The sequence below is a fragment of the Peromyscus californicus genome, unplaced genomic scaffold, assembly GCF_007827085.1.
Source record: "Peromyscus californicus insignis strain IS unplaced genomic scaffold, ASM782708v3 Scaffold_6__1_contigs__length_162567912, whole genome shotgun sequence".
Lineage (NCBI taxonomy): Eukaryota > Metazoa > Chordata > Mammalia > Rodentia > Cricetidae > Peromyscus > Peromyscus californicus.
Genome location: NW_026294584.1, coordinates 127,065,196 through 127,078,344, shown reverse-complemented (window position 1 = coordinate 127,078,344; position 13,149 = coordinate 127,065,196).

Below are 13,149 nucleotides of genomic sequence, written 5' to 3'. Positions count from 1 at the left end.
AAACTTTATCTTTATTTTATGCTCACTCATGCATGTATGTCTGTTGTGAGGGTGTCAGATCCCCTGGAACTAGAGTTACAGACAGGTGTGAGCTACCATGTGGGTGCTGAGATTTGAACCCAGGTCCTTTGGAAGATCAGCCAGTGTTCTTAACTGCTGAGCCATCTATCTAGTCCCTGTACTCCACTTTTTAATTTAATTATTTGGTTTTTTGATGTCTAGTTTCTTGAGTTCTTTGTGTATTTTGGAAATTAATCCTCTGTCAGATGTGGGGTTGGTGAAGATCTTTTCCCATTCTGTAGGCTGCCATTTGTCCTGTTGACAGTGTCCTTTGCCTTACAGAAACTTTTCAGTTTCTTGAGGTCCCATTTATTAAATGTCGATCTTAGTGTCTGCGCTATTACGGTTCTGTTCAGGAAATTGTCTCCTGTGCCAATGTGTTCAAGGCTATTCCCCACTTTCTCTTCTATCAGGTTCAGTGTATCTGGTTTTATGTTGAGGTCTGTGGTCCACTTGGACTTGAGTTTTGTGCAGGATGATAAATATTAATCTATTTTCATTCTTCTACATACCGACATCCAGTTAGACCATCACCATTTGTTGAAGATGCTTTCCTTTTCCATTGTATGATTTTGGCTTCTTTGTCAAAAATCAGGTGTCCATAGGTGTGTAGATTTATGTCTGGGTCTTCAATTCAGTTCTATTGATCCACCTATTTATTTTTATATCAATACCATGTGGTTTTTATTACTATAGCTTTGTAGTAGAGCTTGAAATCAGGGATTGTGATACCTCTGGAAAATTTTTCATTGTACAGGATTGTTTTAGCTATCTTGGGTTTTTTATTTTTCCATATGAAGTTAAATATTGTTCTTTCAAAGTCTGTAAAGAATTGTGACAGTATTTTGATGGGAATTGCATTTAATCTGTAGATTGCTTTTGGTAAGATTGCCTTTTTTTTACTATGTTAATCCTGTCAAACCATGAGCATGGGAGATCTTTCTCTCTTCTTATATCATCTCCAATTTCTTTATTCAAAGACTTGAAGTTCTTGACATACAGGTCTTTCACTTGCTTGATTATGTTCCTTGTATCACTAATCTTTCTAAGACTTTTTATCATGAAGAGGTGTTGAATTTTGTCAAAGGCTTTTTCAGCATCTAGTGAGATGATCATATGTGTTTTTTTTTCAAGTTTGTTTATATGGTCAACTACATTAACAGATTTTTGTATGTTTGAACCATCCCTGCATCTGTGTAATGGAGCCTACTTGATCATGGTGGATGATCTTTTTGATGTGTTTTTGGATTCAGTTTCTGAGTATTTTATTGAGTATTTTTACATCTATGCCCATGAGTGAAATTGGCCTGTAATTCTCTTTCTTTGATGAGCCTTTGTGTGGTTTGGGTATCAGGGTGACTGTGGCCTCATAAAATGAATTTGGCAATGTTCCTTCTATTTCTATTTTGTGGAATAATTTGAGGAACATTGGTATTAGTTCTTCTTTGAAGGTCTGGTAAAATTCTGTGCTAAAACTGTCTGGCCCTGACCTTTTTTTGGTTGGGAGACTTTCAATGACTGATCCTATTTCTTCGGGGGTTATGGGTCTATTTAAATTGATTTAACTTTGTTAAGTGGTATCTATCAAGAAAATTGTCCATGTATTTTAGATTTTCCAGTTTTGTGAAGTACAGGTTTTTAAAGTATGACCTGATGATTCTTTGGATTTCTTCAGTGTCTGCTGTTATATCTCCCTTTTCATTTCTGATTTTGTTAATTTGGATATTCTCTCTCTGCCTTTTGGTTAGTTTGAATAAGGGTTTGTCTATCTTGTTGATTTTCTCAAAGAACCAACTCTTTGTTTTATTGATTCTTTGTATTGTTCTCTTTGTTTCTATTTTATTGATTTCAGCCCTCAATTTGATTATTTCCTGGTGTCTACTCCTCCTGGGTGAGTTTGCTTCTTTTTGTTCTAGAGCTTTCAGGAGCACTGGTAGGCTCTGGTATGAGAATTCTCTTTAAATTAAATATTGTTTTGTCAAAATTAAATTAAACATTGTCCATTTAAGCTGCAAAAGCTGACTTTAATACCATATTTAAAAACGATTTGTTAATCAGTCATCTTATTTCTTATTTTGCTTTTAGTGGACCTGCCTCTTATCTTAAACTAAAGGCTGGTGTCATTATACAGTGACACACAATACAGGGGAACAAATTAAGAGAAAATAGAAATCTCTTGTCTTAGGAAGTGAGAAAAATAGAAATAATTTTTTTGCTGTGGCAACAATTTTCAGATATGAGAGAATAAACTGCAAATAATTTCTTTTTGTGGATTTCACTGAGTATTATTTCTTTCTGTGAAGGAATATATACAACGTAGAATTTTCCACTCTGACTACTGTTAAGTGTGTGGTTTAAGGGCACCACACATCCCCAGTACTGTTCTGCAGTCACTAGCATCATTTTCTGGAATTTTTTTTTTTTTCATTTTTCGAGACAGGGTTTCTCCATTTTCTGGAATTTTTAATCACCTTAAACTGGAACCTTGTCTCTGTTCAGAAGTACCTTCCCACTACATCTGCCCCAAACCATGGTTACATCTGTCCAACATTCTAACTCCATGGATTGATCGCTTTAGTCATTCAGAAATTATCTGTACTTTATTGTCTGACTTGTTCTCTTAGCCTAAGCCTTCTAAGATCTGCCATGCTGTAGCAGTGCTGGACTGGATTGTGTCCTTACCTCCCAACAATTCATGTTGAATTCCCAAGCCACAGTACCTGTGATGTTCTCACATTTGGAGGTGATGTCTCATGGTGGCCTTGCATTAGAATGAGTGGTGTGAAATATCCTCTGCAGGCTTCTGTGTTTGACACTTGGTCTACAGCCGACAGTGCTGTTCTGGAAGGCTGTGGAATCTTTAGGAAGAAGAGCCTCCCTGGAGGAAGTACATCACTGTGGGCAGGTCTTGGGGTTTTATAGCCTGGCCCCACTTCCTGTCTGTTCTTGCTCTCTACTTTCTGTTCATCTAGATGTGAGAAGTGAGGGGTCTCAGCTGTACACTGCCTTCTATGGTGAGCTATATTCCCCCCAACCATGAGCATTAATAAACCATTCCTCCTTAAATTGTTTCTTGTCAGGTGTTTGGTCACAGAAACAAGAAAAATCAAGGATCTATAAGGTCATTAGGGTGTGCTCTAATCTAATCTGACTAATGTCTTTCTAAGAAGAAGGGACTTGGCACAGACATGTCCAGAAAGGCATGACATGGAGATGGGGGAGAAGGAAGCCATCTATAAGCCATGGACTGAGGTCTGGGGCAGGTCTTATTCCCATAGTCATGAGAAAAAAGCCATCCCCAGTCACATCCTGATGTAAGACTTCTGCCCACCTGAGCTTAAGAGAATATATTTCTATTGCTTATGTCACCCAGTCTCGGGTATTTACTCAGAAGTGGACTTGCTCCACCGTGTGCTAATTCTATGCTTAATTTTTTAAGGAAGTACATGACTCTTTCATGGTGGCTGTACAATCTTCCTTAGGGCAAAGCACAAGGGGCCCAATTTCTACAAGTCCTTGCCAACACTTAATCACTTCCTTCTTTTCCTCTTCTTATTTCTCTTTTTGAGATAGATTCTCACTTAGCCCAGACTGGATTGAATGTAGTCAAGGATGACTTTGAATTTGTGATCCTCTTGCCTCTGCCAGTTTATGTGTGCTGGGGACTGAACCCAGAGCTTTGTGTATGCTAGTCAAGCTGTCTACCAACTGAGGTGCTTCTCCGATTCTCCATTTTTTGTGTGTTTGATTTTAATAATTGTTTAATCAGAGACATCAAAATCGAACAAGAGAGTTTCATTTTTGGAATGACAGAGTAGGAGCCTAAGAGGCTAATGTTTTAACAGAGGACAACTAGTGACAGACTCTAGATATTATAAACAAATAAATAATATTTGAAGTTTCTGAAAATAAATATACCCAAGCTAGAAGGGTTGGTGAAGGTCAGACTTGAAAGAGGATTGTGCCAGTTACGAGGCTCCTTTGGGTGTTTTTGCTTGAAGGTAGGATGCAGTCACAGTGAGAGGAACAGCAGATAAAAACTTCAGTAGAAACCCTGTCTCCCAGGGGCTTCTACAATCACTAAAGAGTGGGAGTAGAACTCTGAATGACAGTGAGCTAGAGATGATGAGCCCCACCCCCAGCCTTAGCAGAACACATGAGAAGTACAGAAAGGCAGCACCCATTTAAGGACCAAAAAAACCAAAACAAAATAAAACAAAACAACCCCCCAATAAAAAACAAAAACAAAACAAAACAAACAAACAAACAAAAAACAATTGTATTAGTACATATTGTCTACAGACAACTAGAAAATGAAATTAAAAAAATATCATCAATAAATAAGAAGTACATGTAACCAGAGATGTCTAAGACCTTTACAATGAGGTAAGTAAAGCAAAAGAAATTATAAATAAGTGGAGCAATATACTACGTTTATGGATTAGAAAATATAATACCGCTGAGATTTCAATTCTTGCCAAATTCGTCTATTGTTTTTGTCAGTTCCAGGGTGTCCTAGCTTCCCCTCTACTGCTCTAATAAAACACTCAGATGAAAACAACCTAGGAGAGAAAAGGGTTATTTTGGTTCACAATTTCAGGTTGCAGTCCATTGCTGCAGGAAAGTCAAGACAAGAGCTCAAGGCAGTACGCTATTAGAAGTAAGAGAGAGGTGAGTAAATGCATTCATGTCTACTTGACAGTTAGCTTTCTCTACTCTTGTTCAGTCCATGGCCCAAACCTTTGACACTGCCCATTGTCAGGTTGGGTCTTTCCACATTAGTTAAGACAACCAAGGCAATCTCCTAGAGACACGATTACAGGCCAACATGCTCTAGACAAATCGGCAAAGCTGTAGAGCATTGGTCATGGTAGAGGGCGATGTGAGGAACTGAACGCACTGTAGAACTTCCCACCCCAAGCAACCACAATGCACCCTGAGAAGGGGTCAGTGCTCATCAGACACTTCTTGTTCACCAATCTCAGCTCAGAGGCTGCCTCCTCCAAGCAGCCTTACCAGATCCCTGAAGCTCAGGGAGACCTGTGATCACCTCTTGTCAGACTATCACGCTCCTTCTTAGCTCTTCTACTTCTTATTCTTATGTTGTTTCTTTTGCTTATTTTGTGTCTCTCTCACTAGAATATGGTTGTAGTTTAAGATGGTTTTGCACAGAGTGAAAAGAATTGGGGCTGAAATAGTAGCCAGAGAGTAGACAGACAAGAGTTGGAATGCCTCAATATGAAGGTTGGACATTATGTTGTAGAAAAATAAAATAAATCTGCAGTTTAGAGTCAGGGTCTGACTTCCATGATGATATCAATAGTTAAGAGACCCCAGTGCAAGATCAGGGAGTAGAATTCCTTGTGCTTCTCTGTAGTGAGAGGGAGTATTGGAGAGCAGGGGTAGAGTAGACTTCTGCATGGGGCTGCTGTTACAGCCTGAGAGAGAATGGATGACTTGGCTACAGAGGCAGTAGGATTGGAGAAACAGGTCCCTGAAGGCTGGTGTGGCTGGACCTTATGAATTTTCAACACAATAAAGACATTTAGATGCTCTGCCTAGATTTAAATAATTTTTTTTGCACTGGTGGTGGCTAACAAAAAATGTTGAAGCTGTATTGTGGGGACAGCTGTGGCCTAACCCACTCAGCAGCTTTGTAATGCTAGCCAAGAATAATACCACTAAGATTTCATAGGCATTAATTGTAACTTCACTTGAATGCCTGGAATCCAGGCATCGCTCTGAATGCTTTATGTGTTCAGCAAAAGATACAGCACCCCAGAGACAAGACCAGGACGTATGGAGGCCAAGGAGATAGGAGAAATCGTGAGCCCCATGGGGATAAAAAGCCCTGTTCTTCTGCCCTTACTTGGGAGAACCTTGGATCCGGATACATGACTAACAATGGTCAAGACATGGCTTTGCCAAACTCTGTGTGTGTGAGCTTGGCCAAACTGCTTCTTGCCTTCTTGGAAGCTGTTTCCTCCTCTGCATATTGAGAATAATAGTGCCTACATTTCAGAGCTCCTAGGTGGAGAAAACAATAAAATATAATGGTTCACACAGGATGACTGTGGACCATATTCTGTGTGCTTAGCTTGAGGGATTCGATCCATATTTACGGCTGCTCTGTGCGATTGCTGTTGCATTTTCCTTTCTCCTAGGGGTAAGGTGATCAGTCATTTGGGGTGGTTGAAAAATGCCTAGGAGATCTGGGTGTGGCTGGGAGAACATCTCTAGAAGTGATTCACTAGGACCCAATGGGTGGTTAATTATTTATTAATATTCTTATATTCATTAATATAGTCAACATTGGAATAGGCTATTGGAAAACAGTGGCAACTGGAAGGTGTGGCCTTGGAGGAAGTGAGTCACTGTGGATGTGTCATTGGAGGGTGCATCGTGTTCTGGCTCCTTCCTGCTTCTGCTTCTCTTCCTGCTTCTGCTTCTCTTCCTAGCTTCCACGGTGTATGTTCCTGTTTGGCCATGCCCTCTCCTCCATGATCGACTAAAGTCTCTAAAACGGAAGGTAAAAACCAGCCCTCCCTCTCTAGTTATTATTCCAGGCTCACGACCCTGAGAAAAGTAGCTGATACATGAGGAAACAGAAGCCCAGAGAAATTAAGTAACTTGTCTGAGTTTACATATCTAGGTAGAGTGAAATCCAGAGTTTAAGCCTAGGATTTCCAATAGTGGTTCACATCCACTGGGCTGCATGGTTGCTATGAAGATTCTAGCATGCAGTAGGTTCTCTGCAATGTTATTTATTTACTCAGCTTATGCTTATTGTGGACCTACTGTGTGCCAGCCTGCTGGGCTCTGGGTGTAGAGCAGCGGGCAATGCAGGTGTCCCTTGCCTTCCTTTCATCTGTAGGATGTGTTAGCTGAGTACGGACTCGGTGTCAGGGTAGGAGCTGATTTTCAGTGTTGGTTTTATTATTGTTCAGGTTTGGTGAGTCCAACAGATCAGGAGACAACTAACATGGAAATATAATTTGTTATTTACAGTTCCCAAGATGAGGGGACATGTCATGTGTGTGGGGAGGGTGTGGCATTTGTGTGTGTAGGGTAAGGCATATGTGTGTGCGATGAGGTATGTGTGTGTGTGTGTGTGTGTGTGTGTGTGTGTATGTGTGTGTGTGTGTGTGTGTATGTGTGTGTGTGTGTGTGTGTATGTGTGTGTGTGTGTGTGTGTGTGTGTGTGTGTGGCAGGGGTCCAGGGTTGGTCAGGAGGCAGAGGAAGTGTGGAGGAAGCACAGACTGGGCCTTTGAGAGGTATGAGCATGGTAGGGTAAGCAAACTGAGCAGGCTCAGAGTTGTACACTTAGAATAATTGATAGGAGAAGACCCTTGTCTCTTGGTACCTGGCCCCTGGGTGACTTAGGGCAGGCTGACTAGAAGGTAGTTTTACCAGGATTTCCTTGGGCCACCAACCAGCCCCCAAATCATGACATGGAAACTTATTATTAGTTGTGAATGCTTGGCCTAGCTTAGGCTCATTTCTGGCTAGCTCTTTTAACTTAAATTAACCTGTTTCTCTTTATGTACCTTTTGTCTTGGGGCTTTTTACCTTTCTTTTTGTATGTCCTACTCTGTGTCTGCTGGCTGCTGGCTTCTGGCTGCCTGGCTGGCTGGTCCCGGGCCATCTCCCTCTCTTTCTCCCTTGTTCTCTCTTCCTTCTTCTCTCATTCTCCTATTTGTTCTCTCTCCCTGCCAGCCCCACCTATTCCTCTTCTGCCTAGTTATTGGCCATTCAGCTTTTTTATTAGACAAATCAGGTGCTCTAGGCAGGCCAGGTGAAACAGCAACATATCTTTACATAATTAAATATGCCACAACAGGTGGTCTATGCCTGTTGGGGCTGGCTGGGCCTAGGAGAGGTTATTTCTTTTTGTCAGCAAAGCCCTGGATACCAGGGTATCAAGAAGACAGAAAACACAAAGGTACAGCTCATTCATAAACGTATTTCCTCACTTTGAGAAGACATGGTCCTTCCCTAGAGAAACTTCAAGGCTAGTTGACAGGGCAGTCTTATGGGAAATAAGTAGTAGGAGAGTTGATTACAAAGATTTTTCTCCCACCAACTTCTTAATTAAACATTTATTTGCACATTCATTAATTTGCCCATTCATTCATTCATTGATTCATCCATTTATCCATTCATTCCTTCACTTGGCACTTATTTGATGATTGCCTCTGTGCCAGGCTTTGCTCATTGCCAGCAGGGAAAGCATAGAAAAGCTTCCCTGTAATAGTCATGGATTGGCATCTGGAAGGAGCCCACTGGGATTTCCAGGTCCCTGTGTCCTGGAACAAGAACTGGATCAGGAACACATGGGATATCAGTAGAACAAGAGGCAGATTATGAGGGAGAAAAGCCTTCCCAAGATCAGAAGTGAGAGCTAGAGGGCAGGAATAGTTAGAAGCTCAGAGGTCCCCAGCCACAAGCCTCACAGCCCTCTGTGGGTCATTTACACAGCAAGTTCTCCCAAGTTTATTCAGCACCCACTTTTCCTGGTCACGCTCTGTCTCTGACTCAGATCTTTAGGTATTTTTCTCCATCAGTATTTTCTTTCCAGTGTTAATATGGATGGCCCCCTCTCTCTACATCTTACTTGTGTGTTATAGTCTGTTCCTTGAAGCTCGTGTTCTTGTTGGGGAGACAATAAGAAAACAGATGTATAGAGAAGATGGGTTGCTACAGGGAGCTAAGCTGCAGCCAAGGCAACACAGGGAGACACAGTGTAGTTCAGGAAGTGGTCATGAATGGCTTCTCAGAGAGGGTCACATCCAAGTTGATCCTGGGTGGCAACATGGAGCCAATGAGGTAAGGACCTGGAGAAGGAAGGAGCATCTGGACACAGGCACGTCAAGTGCACAGGTCTTGAGGTTGGACCAGGAGTTACCCATCTCAGACACAGTGGAAAGGCCATTATGCTGGAACAAAGTGAGCCAGGAAGGTAAAATAGATGAAGTTGGAGAGGTGTGCTCATGACAGATCCTCTAGGCTAGGCTAAGAAGACTGGGTTTTATTCTGTGTGATGTCACTGAGCTGTCAGGGGTAACCTGAGCTGATGCTTGTTAGTCATATGCCATATTAGGGCAGGAGGGTGGGGACCAGTTGAAAATTGGATTGGCTAGGGGACAATGCTAAGTGGCATGCCCCTTCTGAATGCATAGTGGGCTGCCAGGTAGTGAAGGTACTGTGGTCCTGGACCTCATGGCATTACAGTGTACAGTGATGACTTGAGGGCTTCAGGCCACACAAGTAGCATGTCCTCCCCTGTGCCAGCTTGGCAAGGCTCTTCTTCCAAATGAGACCCCTGGGTCCTCCAGGAGCAGTCAACTTTCCAGAAGAGCACAGCAAATCCTTGTGAAGGGGCTCTTCAGAGCCTCTTGAGTTCTTACAAGATCCTCTCTGTCTTCACATGCCAGGGCCACCTCACTTTGGCTGCACACAGGGCAGAAGGTTCTGGGCCTTGTGCACTGTTCTTCACTGCCATCTGTGTTAAATATGAACAAGAGTCCAGGACACTCAGCAAATTACTCTCCACAGGCAAGATGGCTGCCTGTAGAGCCATTTGTAATTTCTTCTACTCAGGGGCCTCCTGGACCACCTGGGGTCTCACTGGTTCTTGGCAATCTAAGCCAAGTAAAAACCAAACCTATAGGCCTAGCCAGAAGGCACTGTGACTATATAGAAAAAATGACGTCAAAAGAGAAGCAGGCATCCAGAAAGCCACAGGAGCTGCCACTGAGTGTCACACCTCCAAGATTTGACTTCTCATCGTTAATAAGTAGCATCTCTGGAGTTGTTAACTGTGTGGTGTGGTCATTCCAAAAAATAAGGTGTTTTCATTGTAAGGCATGGGCGTTCCTTCTGGAACCTTTGGTGTTTTCCTCTAGCCCCCTATTTTAATGGCACACACACACACACACACACACACACACACACACACACTTTTACAAATGTGAATGTGTAGGTTTAATCAATGGCTTCTCTCAGTCTATCCTGTCACTTTGAACTTGACTCTTCAGCCTCTCTGGAGTTGATTGAATAACACAGGCCACAGATACTGCTTAGCTTCTGAAAGGAAGCAGCAGCTCTCTCCCCAACTTCCCCAAACCCAGGCAGCTCAGTAAAGCATGCTGGGATGCTTCTTCCAAATGGAAAGGTGTTGGTAGCTGGAACTTTGAAATTCTGCCTGTTACACTGTGAACAACATCCTGTCCCAGCCAGCCCTCTTAGGGGACAATTTCTTTTTCCTTGAAAAAAAATTTTTTTTAAAGATTTTAGTTTATTTTTTATTTATGTATAAGTAAATGAAATAAAATTTATGTATTATCATTTGTTTATCTATTATTGTGTGTGATTGGTGTGGTGGTGGTGTGTAGGTCAGAGGACAACTTTCAGGTATCAGTTCTTTCTTCCCATTGTAGGTTTTGGGGTTGAACTCAGGCCATCAGACTTGGGTGGCAAGTGGTTTTTCCAGCTAACCTGTCTCACCAGCCTTTGGAAGATGATTTTTGCACAAAGTGGTTTCCAGGTGGCCAGAGGTCACTTTATTTGCTAATTTCCATCAACACTGACACACCACTCACTTAAGCAAAGACTGGGCAGGGTGTGGAGAGAAACTACTTGTCAACATACAAAGAGACTCTGAGGGATATCATTCTTATTTCATTCCCTTTGGAACCAAGGAAGCACGATGGTTAACTTCTGTCTTCCCTTTATGAAGATGTACAGGAAACATCATTGAATGACCCTGAAAGATCTGAGTTGTGTATTGGTACACAGCCGTGTGTATTGTGCGTGTTGTCTGTGTCTCCTTTCACACTGCAGCGTCAGAGTTAGTAGTTGGGACACAGACCTTGTGACCTAAAGTCTAGAATATTTCACTAGCTGGGTCTCTGTAGAAATGTCGGCTGACCCTGCTCTGGGGAAGTAGGTGAAGCAAGGACTGGCATCCAGGAATGCCTCGTTGGAATCTGAAAAAGGGAGGTAACAACAGTCATATAGGCATTGTGGCCCCAGCTGTTGGCACCAGACCTTCCTGTGTATACAAAACTGCCTAGCTCCTGAGGCATACAAACTCCACCTTTGGCTTAGTAGATTCAAAAATGGCTCTGGTTTAGAAGTGACAACACCCAGGTTATAGCCTTGGCTCAGTCTTAAGCTTGATGTGTGATGTTGACAGAGTTACTTTGGTTCTCAGGACCTCAATCAACCACCATAAGGACATAAAAACCCGTGTTGCTCATCATGTTAGATCTACATTGCCTGCCACACCGTGGCTGCGTTGCCTGTCACATTTGATCTGTGTTGTCTACCATGCTGGATCTATGCTGCTCACCATGTTCTATATACAGTGCTTAGCATGTTGAATTTGTGCCTGCTGCTGGTCACATTGGACCTGTGCCTCTCCCCATGTTGGATCTGTACTACCCACAGTATTGGGTCTGTGCTACCTGCCATATTTGATGTGTACTGGTGAGTGCGGAAGGCCAGGTCTATGCTCTTCTCCTGGGATACACTGCTTTGCTCAGTTTCCTATGCATTTACAATGCTTGGCATCTCCTATGCATTTATAAGGCTCAGCGGTGTCATGTTTAAGTCAAAAGAGGTGTTGAGTAAGTGCTTGGCAAGTGGATGAATAAAAGAACCACCCAACTAGTGAATGAATTGCCCACTGTTTTGGAGACAAACCATATGAGTAGTGAGTACTGCCCAGTTAATGGCCATATTAATCATGTGGTTGGTTGAGTCTAAGAAGCTGACAGAGTATCTAAAAAATCACCAAAACCTTCCTGGAGGAGGCAGTGCCTTCCAGGGCTGAGAGTTAAAGGCAGGTGCAATAGCTGGGGTGTGTTTCAGGTGGAAGCAAACAGAATGCTCTGTGTTTCCATGCTGTGGCCCAAGATGTCACAGTCACCTCCTTTGAGGACAGGACCACACAGGAAATATACTTAGACTACATATATCTTCTTCCCTGGCCTGAGGAGTATGTCTCTCATCCAGCCTTGGTACCCAGAAGTCCCCAGGATGCTTGCCCATCCACTCCTTCCCCCTTTCTGTTATCAGCTGAAGATGAACTCCACACAGCTCTCTGTCAGCTGCAGCCCAAACCATTCCCTTGTAGGGCAAAGGCTCGCTCTGCTTTGGAGCAATATTTCATAATTTATATATTTGATGAAGCTTTGGAGCCCGTGCCAGCAGCCTGCACAATCTAACATCCTGAGATCATTAGTTATGCATGTCACTTCTCTATTTTAAAACTCTCCATATTTGAACTTATGTCTTTCCTGTCTATTAGAGTTTTCCCACAAAACAGTTTAGTAAGTATCCATCATGTCTCACAGCCGAAAAAGAAGGGCCAGGGACACTATGAAATCCTTTTAGATATTTACTTCAGGGATTACCATTTTATTTAGGCCTTTAAAAACATTTGTCTTATCTTGCCAGTAATTAAAATATCAAGACAAATGAGATTTTTAGTAGCATTCTAATTACTTCAAGATGAGCACTGGGACTTGGCTTCCAGCCTGGGTGCATGCTGAAGCTTCCCCAGGCCTCCTGTGAGCCTCATTCCTTGATCCTGGGACTCACCCTCTGTCTCTTGGCTTCCTTGAGGTGCTCTTCTCCCAGGGTCATTTGCTCTGACTTCAACGTGCCTTGTTCCTATTGTTTTATTTATGTGCACTGCCTTCTGGTACTTTGGCAAGTGGAGTCGGCTCTAATTCACTGGGGTGGGGGTTCTTTCTCATCGTTGCCTCTAACAGGGCCCCTATCTTCAAAAGGAACCCAGTTTCATGTCACTTGGATGGCAGATGGTTCTCTTTTTCTCTCCTCCCTCCTCCCCGTCAGGCCTTTCTTCTTGGAGATATCTGTTCCTCTCTGTCTTTACTGACTAAAGCTCTCAGGGGGCTGGGCTAGCCTCAGACTACTTATGTAACTGAGGATGACCTTGGAGTCTTTCTGTCGCCACCTCTGAATGCTAAGGTTACAGGCATGTGCTACCACGTCTGTTTTGTGAGGTGCTGAGAACTGTTTAACTGACCTTTGTGCATGCTAGGCCTGCTCTCTACCAA